Source organism: Manis pentadactyla, chromosome 3 (genome assembly GCF_030020395.1).
Source record: "Manis pentadactyla isolate mManPen7 chromosome 3, mManPen7.hap1, whole genome shotgun sequence".
NCBI classification, from domain to species: Eukaryota; Metazoa; Chordata; class Mammalia; order Pholidota; family Manidae; genus Manis; species Manis pentadactyla.
The window spans coordinates 178,889,383-178,905,404 of NC_080021.1; the positions used below are offsets into that span (position 1 = coordinate 178,889,383).

General features: G+C 42.0%; 1 protein-coding gene across 5 annotated transcripts in view; it reads right to left on the minus strand.

Annotated features, from left to right (window-relative positions):
- Positions 1 to 639, minus strand: part of MOB3B (MOB kinase activator 3B) — a 189,418-nt gene extending 188,779 nt beyond the window's left edge. For 2 of the 5 annotated variants that reach the window (XR_008996539.1, XM_036898077.2), the window contains exon 1: positions 3 to 623. The gene's annotated coding sequence lies outside the window, so the exon portion shown is untranslated. Of the gene's footprint in view, positions 1 to 2 lie in introns of all 5 variants that reach the window. The other 3 variants (XM_036898076.2, XM_057498742.1, XM_057498743.1) reach the window with 2 other exon arrangements.
- Between the last annotated feature and the right edge of the window lie 15,383 nt (positions 640 to 16,022).

Genomic DNA, 16,022 nt, shown 5'->3' on the forward strand with positions numbered 1-16,022 from the left:
ACCGGAGCGTTCCGCCCTTAGCCCGGGCCCTGCGGGTCCCCGCGCCGGGTCAGCGGCAGCGGCGTGAGAGCACGAGGGTGATCTGGGAGCGGGAGAGGAGCCGCCTGCGGGTCCCCACGAGGGGCTCCGGACCAGAGCGCGCGGTCTCTGAGAGCGCCGACGAGCGGGCGCGGGCCTCCGGCGGCAGCCGCGGCTCACGAGCAGCCCCCACACGCGCCCAGCGCGGCTCCTGCTCGGGGCGCCGAACGAGGGACCTCTGGCGGCCGCTCGCAGAATAGCAGCTCGGTGGGGGAGCGAAGTCAGGAGGCCTTTAGGGTCATCTTTCCTCCTGAAGGAGGTGGAAAATTGGCAGTTAACGGGGCTCCCAGCCATTCCAAAAAAATATTGACCCTCCCACCAGGGAGCAGCAAGAAAGATATCGGAAAGGATGCGTTCTGGGTCCACCGTGGCCACATTCAAGACACCTGGAGAGGGAAAAACGCTTACCTTATTCAGATTTCCTGACTTGGTGAAAAATGCCATCAACTGCCTGACAAGGGGAGCATTAATCATTGGAAAATACTGTGGGATTCTGGCGGATTTACTAGAACAAGCTTGGAATAATGGAATAAACATGGCCCCTGGAGCCCAGCCACAACCTGCCACTTCTACTTGTGTGATCGTGTTCTATGAGTTCAAAGCCTCAGTATTCTCCTACGTAGATTGGGGAGAGCAAAAGCCACCCTGCAGAGTGGTTTTAAGGGGCAAAGTAAACATAGAAACTGTTCTTAGTTCATAGTAGGAGTCATTAAATATATGCTTCCTGAAGAAAACAATATTTTCCGTATCTTTTTACTACCCATATAATAGCATCTTAATATTGACTGAGGAGTACCAAGTGACTTAAGGATTACATTTTACAATTTTTACTACACATTTTCAAGAGGTATGGAAATATATAAAGTAGAAATAGGGACATATGGAGAAAACATCTCTCCCCAAAAAGTGGTTCCACGACTATTACATGAGGACTTAAAAACTACACACATCTTTTGCAATATCAAGTCATTTCTGATTTTGCAGGAAATACTTAATAGTCATGGTCTAATGATATGATTCCTGGACTAAAGGATTCCATTCAATTGTGTGTCACTTGAGCAATGCAAAGATATTGGAGATTATGAATATAAAACTCACATCTGAGAGGGAAAAAAATGGTCAGATACAAAATCTAGCCACTAAGCAATGGTTCTGTTCATCACTGAGTAATGTAATCTTATTTTCAAACTGCCTCAAACCCCAGTCACTGCTTTTAAAGCTCCTTTTGTCCCTGTAGCCTTGTGGCAATCAGAGAGCATTTCATCATCTAGAACAATTAGGATGGGTGTGTCTCTTATTAATTACCATGGTTTAGTGCTTGTCTGTCACTCACTAGTCCCTAATTGGGAAGAGGCTGTTGCTGCCTAAGAATTCTGATTACATGGTCTTTTCTATCCTGTCAAGAAGAGAGGAAAAATAAGGTTTCTTAGCTCAGAAACTAAAGCAGAACACTGAGATCCAACTTCTGCTGTTGGAAATAGCACTCACACTCCAGGGCACAGATGAGCAGGACCTGTGCAGGGCAAAGGGGGCATATTCCAATCAATAAACATTAATGGAACTGTCTCTGCCTCTCCCCTTGTGTTGCAGCCTTCCCTTTAGGGAAAAGAGGACTTTCCTCCTACTTCCACCTCTTCGTGGTTCCTTCCCTGGGGAGGAAGGGCAAATCTGCTGATTGGGAGGAAGACTTCTGTATTTCCTAGACAACCATCACCAGTGAGTGGGGGCAGTGTGATGAATGGCGCCCTGCCCACTCTCTGATCCTTCTTCTCTGCCTGTGACCTAGTGGCTGGGGGAGGCTGGCTCAACCTTTAGAATCTGCCCTGACCGACTAGCTGTTAGATTCAAGCCTTCCTTGGTCCTCCTGTGTCTTTGAGTTCTCAGGCTACTATAGCAAAATACCATAGACTGGGTACTTATATAAACACCAGAAACTTGTTTCTCACAGTCTGGAGGCTGAGAAGTCCCAGATGTAGGCACCAGCAGAGTCAGTATTTGATGATGGCCTGTTTTCTCACACACCTGTTCTCCCTGCATCCTCACCTGGCAGGAGGGGGCAAGAAAACTTTCTCAGGGCTCTTTTGTCAAAACACTAATCCCATTTATAAGGGCTCCACCCTTAGGACCTAATTACCTCCCAAAGGGCCCATCTCCCAATACCATTACCTTGGGGGTTGGAACTCAACAAATGAATTTTAGGAGGACACAGACATCCATCTGTAGCATCCTCCAATCAGCCTGCATCAGAGCCCTGCATGGCTGTTGTATAGCAAACCGGCTGCACCAGGATCTGTGCTGTTTCCTACTGGCTATTACTCCCTGTGTGTATGCTTCTCTGCTTCTATGCAAGAGCACTCTGAAGGGAAAGGACGAAGGAAGGGGAGGATTCAGGGACCAAAAGTTCACTCACACTGAGCTCATGCTTTCCCTCAAACTCCTCCCTTGGCTGTCTTCCCCATTGAAGGGAATAGGACACCTCAACCTTTCAGTTGCTTAAGGCCCCAAAACATGGACTCATCTTTGACTTTTCTCCTTTTTCTATTCCACTGCTAATCTGTCGGCATAACTTGTTGGTTTTACCTTCAAAAGATGTCCAAAAGCAGACAGACTTCTTGCCAGCCCCTCCATAGTTACCACCTCAGTTCGTGCCACAAATACCTGTAGCCTGGATTACTGCAAGCATCTCCTAACTGGTCCCCCTGCTTCCGCTTTGCCCCTTTGTATTCTGTTCTCAATGCAACAGCCAGTGTAATTCCATTAAAATGGATGTTGTATTTTGTCAGTCTGCTGCAAAAAATCCTCTTCAGTCTTCCTGTCTTACTCAGAATAAAACCAATACACATAAATGCCCCTGTATCTCTGACCCCATCTCTTACTCCCTTCACTATCACACATTCCACTCCATTCACACTGCTTTCTTTGATTCCTAGAAATGCCAGGCAAGTGCCTACCACAGGGGCTTCATCCTTGCTGTGCCTTCTGCCAGGAATACTCTTTACTCACATAATGCATGGCCTACTACCTCACCTCCTTCAGCTCTTCATTAAAAAATCACCGGAGGCCTCCCCTTTCATCTCTGTTTAAACTTACAAGTGCCTCCCGCAACAATCCCTATCTATATTCCTTGCTCAATTTTCTCCATAGAATTTATTGCCACCTGATATACAATATATATATATACTGCCTGTATTATTTTCTATTTTACTGCCTGTGTTAGTTTTCTATGACTGCTGTAACAAATTACCACGAATTTAGTGGCTTATTTTAGAGTTCTGGGGGTTAGAACTCCAACACAGGTCTCACAGGGCTAAAATCAAGGCATCAGCAAGGTTGCATTCCTTTTTGAAGTCTACAGGGGAGGATTAGTTTGCTTACGTTTACCAGTCCCTGGAGGGCACCCACATACCTCGGCTTGAGGTTCCCATTCTCCATCTTCAAAACCAGTAGCAACAGGCTGAGTCCTCATATTTACCTCTGGCTTTTCTGTTTCCCTCTTCCACTTATAAGGGCCTCTTTGATTACATTGAGCCCATGTGAATAATCCAGGATTATTTCTCTATGGGAAAGCTAGCTGATTAACAATGTTAATTCCATCTGCAGCCCAATTCCCCCTTGCCGTGTAATGTAACACGTTCACAGGTTATAGAGATGAGGATATGGATGTCTTTGGGCGCCATTATTCTGTCTACCTTACTGCCTTACTCTTCCCACTAGAATGTAAGTTCCATGAGACTGAGATTTTTATCTATTTAGTTTATTTTCTATCCCTGTTCTAGCTCAATACACATATAGGTACTTTCTATGGACTGAAGAGAGAAATTGTTCTCTCTGTGTCATGTGAGGATGCAGTGGGAAGGTGGCCAACCACGAGCCACAAAGATTCTCACCAGGAACCAAACTGACTGGCACCATGGTCTGAGACTTTCCAGCTTCCAAAACTGTGAGAAGTAAATGTCTATTATTATTATTACCATCCAGTCTATGGTATTTTGTTAGAACAGCCTGAGCAGACAAATACATAACTCAAATATTTATTGCATTAATTAATGAAGAGACCTCACTATAGGTATTGCAAATTCTTAACACCTGTTAAGCACCTACAATATGCCAGATACTAGCTAAGTACTTTACATAGAATATCTCATTTCATTCTCACAAGATCCCTATGCAGTAGGTTCTGGTGAAGAAATTCTAGACCAGAAAGTCGAAGTGCCTTGCCCAGTGCCACGCAGCTACTACATCACGTCTGCAGGTTTTAGGCTTGGCAGTGTGACTTAAACCCATAGCTGCAACCCTCACACTCCCCTGCCATTATCATGTGGCAATGGGCAACCCTGGATCTTGTCCTCAAGATGCTTATAATCTCATGAGAATGACAAGAGAAAAACAACTAGCAGTCACACAAAGAAGACTATGTGGGGAGGATTGCTAGTAGAGAAGAGGAAACACATTTCTGCGGAGCACAGAGATGGGAAAAGTTAATTCTAGATAGAATTGACTATGGGGAGCTTCAGGGAGGATGTGGCATTTGAGCTGGACTTGAAGATGGGGGATATTGGTGGAGTTAGATAGCAAGGTTGTTTCAGATAGAAACACAGCAGAAAAGGTACAGGAAGGTAGCTGTGTCCTGGAAACTAAGATTAATCTAGGTGCTATAGGGACTGGGTGTGCAATTAGACAATAAGGGCTGGGATACCAATGCTAAGCTAGATATCAAAGGAAGTTTTATTATTTTTGTTAATGGTTAACAATGGAGAAAATTTACCTGAAGAAGCTGCCAAAGTCATGTCTGAAACTGTAACTCAAAAGGCAACAAATAGCAGACAAAAGTGAACTTCTTGCTGGAAAAATGTTTTCAGAGACTGCTAACTCTGTTTGCCAAATAAAGGGACAATCATGGACCTATAATTCTGGGCCCAGAGCATAGACTCATATATCTTCCAATCAAAAGGTTCTAAAAGAGTAGAAATGAATAATGGGAGCTACTGGGTCATTCCTGACCTTTGGACAAGTATAGCTTTCATCGTTTCTGTCTCACAGACAAACTAAGGTTGGAAGGGTTAAGAGACTTGCCCAAGATTACACAGCTAGTGAGACTGGGACTTTGATTCTGGGTCTCATGACCATTAGTGCTCTGTTCGTCCTGATATATAAGTAGAAAAGGCCATAAGGGAATGTTTGTCCAAGATGAAGTTGTCAGCTTTTAGTCTGTTTCACATAATCCTCTCCGGGTTCTTGTGGAGTAAGTCTAAGGAATTTGGATGAGGACACTCATATGAATCTCACTTTCAAGCTCTTGTAGGGAAAAGAGAGAAGCCAGGATTGCCTGAAAGAGCATTTTAAGGTAGCATGGCAATTAAGAAAATGGGCTTCAGAGTCTGAAAGACCCATATTATCTGTGTCTGATCTAAGTTTGTTACCTCATTTTATAAAATGGGGTAAATCATGCAGGTAGTCATAAGGATTCAGTGAAGGGATGCATGTAATGGGCTAACACAGTGTCTGTCGCGTGGTAAGTGCTCCAGGAACACCACCTCTTTTCTTTCCAGCACATAGTTCTTACAGCACCCTCACATGGCCCCTCCCTCATAAGGGTAAGGCACCCCAGCCCCCAGCAAGTGTTACATTCCACACTAAATCCAGAAGTCTCACTGTCCCTAGGGATGTCATCTCCTGGAACTGGAAACAAAAAAAAGAATATTTCTGGGTAGTTTGATATATAATGAATAGCTTTCACATTCATTGCCCAAGTTATTGCAAATTACTTTCCATCATTTTCAGTTTACCCTTTACACATTTCCTGTAAGAGGAAATACATGCTGATCTTCAGTGGTGTAGGAGAAACCTCCCAGAAAGATTCTGTTGCCAAGTCCCCTCTGACGGCTTTCTAATAGGGCACCAAAAGAGCAAAGGGCTATAGCAACTTCATAACAGTCAGATTGCAATAGAGGAAAAGTGGAGAAAGCATGTTGGCATAGTCATTGACAAACATAGACCCACAATAACATTGCTCTGGAGCACAGTGCTCACAGTTCAAGGGCTGCTCAGATTAGATTTGTGAGAGGGTATTCCTATACCCAGGGTCACTGTGCACTAACTGTAATTGTTCCAGGCAGCTTATTGACAAATAGCAGACATTCTCAGAGTCCTTCCTCTCACCTCCAGCAATGAGAGCTCACACATCTAAGTGTCTACCTTCAACAGAAAGGCACACTTCTTCCTTACCTACTTTGATTTTGCTTTCAAAACTCTGACTAGTCAGTCATAAGGCTGGAGAGATTGTCTCAGTGCTTCATGGGGCATCTCGGGGTCCTGGAAATGAATGCACATGGCTCCCCACTAAGTAGTGAAATGACATTTCAAACACAAGACACAGGTAAATCAACAAACAAATGTATTTATAAGACATATATAAATATCTTTATATACCGACCTATATCTATATGTAGATATATCTATCTTAAGAAATTTATACATATCTTTTATGTATGTCTTGCATATATATATAAAACTTTTCAAGCGATTTCATGCCATAAGAAGAATCCATGTTATCTTAAAGCATGTTTTCTGCTCTTATAATTCTCATGATTTATAATAATGACGCGAGATGTCTATAGTCATTTCCTCTGAAATCCACATTACATCAATCCCATTTTGAAGAAGTGGAACTGTGACATAGAAAGGTCACAGAGTTTGAGGGTTGCCAGGAGCCTCTGACACTGATCAAAGTTGTATCAGTGCAGCTAAACAAGATAGAGTAGTTTGGAATCATAATGGACAATTACCTGCCTCCAGCTCTGTAGGCACAGAGTCAGTGCTCTCTCCTAACTTATTTTTAAAATTAATGTTGTTGAAATGAGACTGATCTTCCCTCCTCCTCATAGGATCTGCTCATATTTTTCATAGTGGCCTGATATCCCTTCAGATATCCCTACCAGACTGTGTTTTTCCTTTTTTTTTTTTTTTAATCATTTGAATCTTTAGCAAGTGGCTCTTCTCAGAAGTAAGTATGACGTTTTTGCTTTGATCTGACACAAGTCAGGGATAGTCCGCTTGCACTCTGCCTCGGTACCTGAATAACGGAGAGGAGCTGTCTCATGTGGTATTGTTTATAGCAGGTATTAGATGTGATGCAAGGAGAGTGAGTGGCCAGGAGGACCAGAGTCAAAAGTACTGTCACCTGATGGCACCATATCCTGGATCCCAGGATTGGTCTAAGAGACTTCGACACCTTCTCAAAAGGGAATATCCAACCTCTGTGGGCTCAATGGGTCTGAGAAGTTGTGTTCTCAAAGTAATTCATGCAGAAGGGGGACAGGATGATAGAGAACAGGGTGGGGTGTCAGGGATGCTCTCAACGTGACCGCACCTCCTTTCCTCTTCCAAAGAGGAAACTTATGAGGATCCCAAATGGACTTCCTATTGAAGGGGGAAAACAGCACTACTGCTTTTGTGATCGGTGCCCACTGCCATGGCAAGGGAATCTCTCATTAATTCCTAACTGCCTTGTATGGCAACCCAAGAAAAGTCTTTTGTGCCTCCTCAGTTCTCCTGGATTATCTGTGGACAGAAATGAAAGAAGTAAAGTTTCCTACTGTCAGACTGAAGGTGGCTGTTGATGAATTGGGAGCCTCTCCAAAGCACCCTCTGCCCTCTTGGCATAAAAAAATAAGATTTTCCTTTTCACATCATAATTAAGCAAGACACAAAAGTGAGGGTATCACTCATCCTGATCTACTTTAGCCTCCAGCTGTTTTACCTGCTCAGCACCCTATCTCCTCAAGATTCCAATTAGATTTGATATACTGCTCAAAATAATTTCCTCTAAAGAAGCTGCTTCAACATTTGGAAAGCCCTTTGGGTTGAATAATTATTGAATTTCTAAATGGCCTCCAGCCTGTCTCCAATGTGATAGTGTTTTATGTCCAGGAAAATGAAAGAGACTTGCTGTGGGTGTTGAGCAAGCCTGATGATGTTTTTCTGAGGAAAAACATCTCTCTGAAAGGTTTGTCGAAAAGTTATAGTCAAACATTTTCCCAAGTCTTATTATAGAGATGGGTGGATAATTTCCTTCCTTTCTTTTATTTGTTCTTTCCTTCTTCTCTGTCTTCATCCCTCTCTTTTCCCTTTCTCCTTTCTTTCTTTCCCTTCCTTCTCTCATCATTTTGTCCCAAAGGGGATTTATGACATCTAGGTAAGTCATCATTTCTACCTCATGTCCCAGAACAGTTCTTTTTTTATAAAATTGAATTATACTTTCACTTTCCTTGTCTTTTTGCTTTACTGTGATTCTGTGTATCTCAGCAGATGCTAAACCAGGTTTTCATTCCAAGTTGCTGCTCATTACTACTCATGTTTCGGGCAGAGTCAGCCCCAGAAACCAGCAGGAAGGCAAGCGGAGAGCTGGGAGGACCCTTGAGACCATTTGCCCACATGGCTAGTGTGGCTCCAGAGCATTTACTGGCAGGGAAAGCAAGGAATGCACATTTACTGGCTGCTGTTGTGTGGCAGGAACTGTGCTATATTAGCTCATCTAATCCTCACAGTGACCTTGCATGGTAGGTATGATTACTCCCATTTTAAACACTGGAACACTTGTCCAGGGTTCACACAGGCCTGCTTTGGCTGTCAGTCCTGAATTTGTGTTACTTTGTACCCACCAGGTCTGTAAGAACTGAGATTAGTGTTTAGGGGTAGGACGTGGTGTAGCAGACATCCTTGGCATCCCTGGTCACGTCTCTGATTCCAGTGCATTTATGGTGGCTACCTTCCCAGATCTCAAGGACACACTAGGCAGCGTTTACTGTCTGCCTCAAGACCATTTCCATAGCTGCAGGAGCCTGCTCAGCCCGGGAGCAAGCACAGCATCTGTGCCGCAGGGAGGGCCGCTAGGTAAAGCCCCAAGGGACAGTGAATGAACACTCCATCTTTTTATCCTTGAGGTGGATGTTAGAGGAGGCATTCCTTATGCGTCACAGAGATCCATGCCTGAAGTGGCCAGCAGACAGTTCATCCTCCTAATGGCTTTTCCTCCTCATTCTACTCAGCCTGCTCTCTCCTGCTTTCTGGAATCCCCTCCAAATAAACTAACTGCACTCAAGTCCTTGTGTCAGGCTCTGATTTGTGGGAATCCAAACCAAGATAGCTGGTAGACTGAAAATAAAGATCATCAAATGTGCTAAGTAGTAGGGGAGAAGGTGATTGTAGTGGGGCCTGTAAAGTCACACTAAACCAGAGAGAGTTCCTAAAGCAGAGAAAACAACTCCAAGCCAGGCACTAGATTAGAAAAATTTCCCTTAAGTAGAACTCTCTATGAGAAAATATATGCACAGTGTTCATTAAACATGCCTGGAAGGAAATATACCAAAAAATGAACCATTTTCCTATTCTTAGTAAATCTTCAATGGAAGTTCCCCAACTTCCTTCCTTGCCCCTTGGGAATCTCAATTCCTGTCCCTTGGAGGTAATGATCTTTTTTTTTCCTACCCCTCCAACTAGGCAGAAAACCCTTAGCTATCATTCTCTATCTGGAAGGTAGCACAGCATGTCAGTTAAGAGTAAGTTGTGGGCAACAGAAACAGGTCAAGTTCTAGTCAATTCGCTGACTTGGTCTTATTAGTCAGGTTTTGCTACAGAAACAGGTTCCCAAATCCAGGGGCTTCAAACTGCCAAGGTTAACATCTTACTCATGCAACGTACTCATCCTGGGTTGATGGGGATGGAAAAGGGAGCGTTGCCCCTGCAGCTCGCTCTGCAGGCCTTAGACTGGGGAACACTTCCAGAATGCTAACAGGCACTGTGGCAGAGAGGAAAGGAGGCACAGCTCCTATTGGCTCTAAATGTCTGTTTGAAAGTGATGCATGTAGCTTGTTCAAATTTCACTGGCTAACAAGAGTCATGCGGTGATGACTGAGTTGGCTGAAAGGGATAATACAGTCCAACCTCCAGGTGAGAAGAGAGGGCAAAAAAGCAGAGTATTTGTGAAAAATGCTGATTACATTTGGGCAATAAGTTTACCTAATTGTCAGTGTCGTGTACCACAGGAATATTCAGTTTACAAGGTTGCTGTGCGGGCTAAATGAGAAATTGCTCATAAAACACCTGACAGTCGTTACACAGTAAGTGTTCTAATTTGAACATGATCCTTTGTATACCTGAAATAAAATATTAAGGTTTATTCCAGTATTTCCCACATTTCTGGGATAAATAATAGTAAGTTCTTTAAGCTTTTTCCATATATTGCATGTGTTGGTCTTTAAAATGATTCCAGTGCCCTTTCTCCAAACTTCTCTAAGTTCCGTCTGTTCTGAGATACTAGCAGAGTGTTCCCCCATAGAAAGGATCTGACTACTACTAAGGAATGAGCAAGTACTTTGTTTTGAAGGACAGCTTTACAAATATAAAATGATGGTCACTGTGTTTATTGTTTGTAGTAAGTATTATTCTAGTACACAGACAAACTAAGCATAAATCCATTAAAACAGCCTGGGCCTCATTAGAAAGAACATCATATTACTATGCTTGAAAACCTAGGGCTGAGTATGAAGTTCTAATAGTGTGGGCTTCTCTGGCCAAGTGTGTTATTACAGTTTTGGTGGAACTATTATCTTGTCAACAGAACTCATAGTTAACTGCAGGAGTTGCCTCTGACTTCATGGGAGTGAGGCGACTCTGGCTGTCTCTAGGGAATGCAGGGGCCTGGTGGGGTTTGAGCAAAGGCCTGAGGCATATACAGGCTTTAGCACCCCCACCCCCCATCATCCTAGCTTTTGGGTTGGAAAGCCAGCATTTTGAATATCTAGTCATGAGACTTTCTCATTGTCTTTGGGTTGCAATCCCCCCTCTTCACTTCCCCCGCACCCCTCATGCCATCTTTTTCTCACATGATGGTCATTGACTCCTAGTTTTATAAGGTGTTCTTATTCCAACAGAATTTGAACCAGGGACTCTTTCTGTTCAGCAAGTGGCTCAGTTCATGTAGACCCTGGGGTTGTTTACATTTTCAGAACCTGCTATTGTGAAACTCTAAAGTTTATTTTATGTAGTAGGATTGCTTTTGCCACACTGAATTCATTTGCTCAAGTTATTTTTAAAATGTGTTTTTTCTTAGCCTCTTAGAGAAGCTCTAGTCTCTTGTTTGTGTGGGTCAGGGCCAGAAAAAAAGTGCCGCATCTACTGATGGAAGCCAGAGAAAATGTCTAGCCAAAGAGGATCAGAGGTTCTTGGCTTGGAACAGAAAAACCTCCATACCCCGAATGCTACATTAAAACACTGTGTGGTGCTGGCCCCAGAGGCTGAGCTCCTTGATGCTTCTAGAATCAAGAAAGCTATTCAAATGGCTTTCAAACTGCTCTTACAGGTATGTGTGGAAGGGGACACCACAAATGGATATTCATGTAGGAGAAACACTGCAGCCAAGGGCAGCCACCACAGTCTAGCAACAGACAGACTACCAAAGGCAGTCAGGTTAGAGAAGTACAAATTCTCTACTTCATCCAGATCAAATGGGCTGATTCATCAAACTACCCTGCCAACATTTCACAACTGTTTTTAAAAATAAATCTTTAAGACATAGATTCTTACCTTTTGGGGGAATCAGAAACCCCTTTGAAAATCCAATAGGTGCTACAGACCCACATCACAAAAAAATGTATATACATGTAAGCTTAAAATGTCAGTGGTATCACTGGGATAACATCCAATCATAACTTGCTTCAGAAGTTGAGGAAAGTTTAAACCAGAGAGGAATGACATGTAGATACTATCTATTCTCCCAGATCTTAATGGGTTCCTGTTTCAGAGAAGACACTAAGCTGGAAGCTGGGGGTAAGATGATGTATAAGACAAGGGCCCGACCTTGTGGAGCTCACAGTCTGAGACAAACCAACTCATAAGGATACACGGTAATGAGCTAAGTGCTATGCTAGAACTCTAAGCAAAAAGGGTAATTAATGTATTTTATAAGCCAGGCAGTTAGATACAAGTGGGTACAGACATGGTCCCTGCCTCATGGAACTTAGTCTGACCGCTCTAAATCTGAAATAGAGGGTGGGGCCTGGGAGGATACTACACAGACTTAGGTGAATCTTGATTGGCGAGTCAAGTTCATCCAGGTGACGGGGGTGGGGGGAAAAGAGTTCCAGGCAGTGGGAGCAGCATGTGCACTGGCCAGTAATGAGAGCATCATGAGCTGAGAACCACAAATAGTTACCAGGACTCCATATGAGGGGATGAATGGTGAGGGAGAAGAGTGTGGAGGTTTACTGGGTCAGATCCCAATGGCTCCTGTTGCTGCGTTTGGATTGCAGGTCGTATATTGTTTTTTTTAAAGCAAGTGAGATCAAAGAAGCAATTATATTAGAAAGACCACTGCCTTCTGTGGAGAAAATGGGTTGGTAAGAGGAGGGTGGTGAGTGGGTGAAAAGCCCAGCAGGGAGGACGCTGTTGAGTTAAAGTGGATGAGAAATGATGAGGTCCTAATAGTGGCAGTGGGGAGAGGGTGGATGGATTTGAGAAACAGGATGAGATCTCTGGGTGCTACCTCATGCACTCTCTCCCAGGCCGAGGATGACTTTCTCCTAAGGCAATGCTCTCTGCTCTGGGCAATGAGGTGGTGAAGAGTTCAGGTTAATAAGATTATTTTGCTACTGAGGTGTTATCACCTCGGGATGGATAATTGTTATGGTTTAGTAATAAGATACAGGAACTGCACTTTCAGTTGCTTAATGGTGACAATAATGACAACAGAATGATAACAAGCCAATAAAATGGAAGTGAATTTTTTGTTCACTTACTCTGTGCCAGTTACCCTTTTAGGCATTCTGCATTTATTAACCCACTTAGTCTTCAAAGGACCCTATGATGCAGATTCTATTATTACTATTGAATAGATAGGATATTGAGGCAGCACAGAGAGGTTAAATACCTTGGCCAAGGACACACAGCTAAGAAGTGGAAAAACAGGGATTTGAGCCTTGTTCGTCTGGTTCCAGGACCTCCATTCCTATCAACTCTACTCTGCCTATGATGACAGATACAGTCTTTCTCCATAGAATTCAGTATGAACACCAAAATGGACTTTTTCAATTTGTTCTGAACATTCTAAACAACCACAATAAAAAGGTTTCCATGCCACTCATGTCTCCAGAAACTCAGAGGTACATGAAGCAAAATACTGTGTATGAATGTTTTTGCAGATTCAGGCTCCAAAGAACAGAAAAGCAGAAAAAACAAACAATGGTGTTTTTAAACAATGAATGTTGTTTTCCTTTAGCCATAAGGGACTTTTAAAACTTGACAAATCATTCAGCTTTCAAAGCATTCCACATTCCCCACCCACAAGCAAATGCCAGAAGGTACCAGTTTGAGCCAACTGTGAGCTCAGGAATGGCTTTCTAAATACTGCATCAGATTTCTCAAATGTCCACGCTCCACAGATAGATACTTAACATTGTCCTAATTGGTCTGATGAAAACTGCTTAGCAATTTGTCAAGCTATTAATTTAAAAAGAACATTTCAGCAAGAGATGAGGTACTAAGGCATGAATGTAGGAACAGAAAATGATAGGGTATTACTACTTTGAAGATTGAGAATCAGAGCCTTAGGGTCTTGGAAATTTGAGAGCTAGATTACGCATAGGCTCAATTTTAATGAAGGACTTCCTAGAAAAAAAGTTTCTGATTACATAAAGCAAGCAATTTTCTTAATTTGCAGGGACTGATTCTTTTTGGAGAGGACAAAGAAAATGTTTAATATACTCATTATATTTATTCAACTAATGTTTTTTTGGAGGCAGGCCCTGTACCTGGCACCATCACAGGCACTGAGATAAAAATTTGAAAAAGGAAAAGACAGGAATCTTGTTCTCTACCTTAGTGATGGAAACAGAAGCAAAGATGTAATAGATGCACCAAAAGAATGTGCTAGGTTGTGAGAAGTGAGGTTAGAGCGATGAACAGAAACTGTGGCAAACATTTGGGATTTAATTTTGAAAATGACATATATCCATTAAACGAAAGTGATCATCAGATTTGATTTTAGAAGGATCATGCTGTTACCAATGTGAAGAATGGGTTTAGTGCAGACATCAAAGGCAGGATGGATGACTTCCACTCTTCATAAAAATCATTTCACAGCATTCTCATACATCCCCTTCCAATCCATTTCCTCTTATCCCTCAAACACGATTTAGAAATTATCTCATCTTTTAAAAGTGCTACTTAATTTCCAAATATTTGAGGTTTCCGTAGATGTTATTTTAACATCTTTCTAATTTTATTTTAAATGTTTCTAATTTAATTCCATTATGGTCAGAGAACATACTTTGTATGACTTGAATCCTTCTAAGTTTATGGAGACTTGTTTTACGGTTCAGAACATTGTTGCATTTCATGTGATCTCAAAAAGAATATGTAATCTACTGTTATTCTGTACTGCTGTGTTCAATAAAAGTTGCATACAAGTTGGTTGAGAGTCCTGGAGTCTTCTGTAGCTTTACTGATTTGGTTTTCCCCCAGAAAGTCCTTCATTAAAATTGAGGCTGTGTGCAATCTAGCTCTAAAATTTGTGTCTTCTTGTTCTATCAAACATTGAGAGAGGGGTCTTCAAATCTCCAAGTATAATTGTACATTTGTCTATTTCTTTTGAGTTTTTAGTTTTTGCTTCATGTATTTTTGAAGCTGTTATCAGGTGAATATGCACTTAGGATTGCTATGTTCTTTTGCTGAACTGACCAGTTTAGCATTATGAAACAATCTTTGTCCCTAGAAATATTCTCTCCTCTGAAATCTACTTTGTCTGATATTAATATAGCCACCCGTTTTCTTTTGATTAGTTAATAGGTGTTTTTTATCCTTTCAATCTGTTTGTCCTTTAAGATGGGTTTCTTGTTGATGGCATTGTTTCTTATTTTCTATCCAATCTGACAATCTGGGCTATTTAACTGGGGTGTTTATAGTATTTTTATTTAGATCTCTTTTAAAATATCACTGACTGTTTAAGGAAAAAAAATAATAATGAAGTGTGGATCCTATAATGTGGAGAGGTACAGTGGGAGGCTACACATGAAGGTGAGAGGGTAGGAATGGAAGTTTACCATTATTGTAAGGTTCTGAAACTCTATGTCAAGGGTATTATCATTTGAATATATAGTAAGGTAAAGATGTGTACTTTAATCCTAAAACAATCACTGAAATAACAAAACAGTTACAACTAATAAGCCAACAAGAAACAAAATGAAATTATAAAAAATAATCCAAGAGCGGAAAAAGAAAAAAGAACATGGAACAAACAGAAAACAAATTGCAAGATAGATTTAACCTAACCATACCAATAATTACATCAAATGTAAATGTCCTATAACACCCCATTTAACAGATATTGTCAGATTTGATAAAAAAGCCCATATGAAACACTAGCCAGGTATGGAGCTAAGCACCTTATACAGTTGCATTAAACCTCCCAGCAATCATGAGGTATCATTATGGCCTCATTCCACATATCTACAAGTGAACTTCAGAGGTTAATTCCTTCAAGCAGCAACAGCAGGGGAGCACACTTGGGCACTGCGGAGCGCTAGGCCTAGAAAACTTGCTTCCTTATCCTCCCTTCAACTCAGCATCAAGTACCTGCAGTGCGGAGGAACTGTGCCAAGGGCTGCGCTGCATGGCAACTCCTGCAACTATCTGGGAGCAATCCAGCCTAACTGGACCAAGGGCTGTATATTGTACTTGTTTAAGCTTTATTTCTTCATTTGTATAGTAAAATAATAATACCAGCCTCACAATGTGGTTGTGATGACAGTTGGAGAAAGTCCAGTGGGAAATTATGTATAACTGGGGGTAGTTAACTCTTCGGTAAACTTATACCTTGGCAGGTCATAGAAGAAATATCAATTTTTAATTATACATCAAAACAAAACAGTGTTAAATAAGAGTAACATTCA